General features: G+C 51.0%; 1 pseudogene; it reads left to right on the forward strand.

The window, feature by feature from the left end:
• The first annotated feature begins 665 nt into the window (after window positions 1–665).
• On the forward strand, window positions 666–783 carry LOC126261124 (5S ribosomal RNA; annotated as a pseudogene).
• The last annotated feature ends 290 nt before the right edge of the window (window positions 784–1,073 follow it).

The raw sequence follows: 1,073 nt of genomic DNA on the forward strand, positions 1-1,073 counted from the left end.
GATATTGCGGAGACATGGCTTAGCCACAGCCTGGGGGATGTTTCCAGAATGACATTTTCACTCTGCAGTGGAGTGTGCTCTGATTTGATACTTCCTGGCAGATTAAAACTGTGTAGAGCACTTGCCCGCGAAAGGCAATGGTCCCAAGTTCGAGTCTCGGTCCGGCACACAGTTTTAATCTGCCAGGAAGTTTCAAACACAGCTATGGTTATGCAGTGTTGGAGCGTTCGGACGCTGTCATTCGAGGTGCTCGACGGATCACAATAGAACTCCTCGCTGCTCAACTGGACGTCTCTGTTGGTAGCGCTGACACAATTGTTCGCCAGCTGCGGTACTCAAAGGCGTGCATCCGCTGGCTTCCTCCTCGCCTAACAGAAGACCGTGAAGAGTAACGAAGGCTCTTCTCTGCGGGTAGCAGTATGTGGATGAAGGGAAGGTTACTGAAGCAGCAACATTTTGGCTCCGTCGTCTGCCGGTAGAGTGGTACCATGTGGGCACGCAGCCCCTCCCAGTAAAGTGGTGTAAGACGGAGATTATGTTGAAAAATAGAATTTGGTCACCAAAAGAGTGGTGAATAATATGGTGTATTGGAATCCCAAATAAAGCCAACCTGCTTTCAGAAAAAAATATGTTGTATTATTTATTGATCACCCTTCGTACACTGTGGCAACGGCCTTGCCGCAGAGGATAAACCGGTTTCCGTCAGATCACCGAAGTTAAGCGCTGTCGGGCGTGGTCGGCACTTGGATGGGTGACCATCCGGGCCGCCATGTGCTGTTGCCATTTTTCGGGGTGCACTCAGCCTCGTGATTCCAATTGAGGAGCTCGACCGAAAAGTAACGGCCGGGTGAACGGTGTGCTGACCACACGCCCCTCCTATCCGCATCCTCACCTGAGGATGACACGGCGGTCGGATGGTCCCGATGGGCCACTTGTGGCCTGAAGACGGAGTGCTTCGTACACTATCGTCCAGAATGTTTCGACGCTGATTTTATTCCTGGCGAATAAGCGACGACAGAAAATAAGTACGGTGTTAGCTTAAACTAGCGACTGTAAACAACAGAGATGCAGTA

Source organism: Schistocerca nitens, chromosome 5 (genome assembly GCF_023898315.1).
Source record: "Schistocerca nitens isolate TAMUIC-IGC-003100 chromosome 5, iqSchNite1.1, whole genome shotgun sequence".
Taxonomy (NCBI): Eukaryota; Metazoa; Arthropoda; class Insecta; order Orthoptera; family Acrididae; genus Schistocerca; species Schistocerca nitens.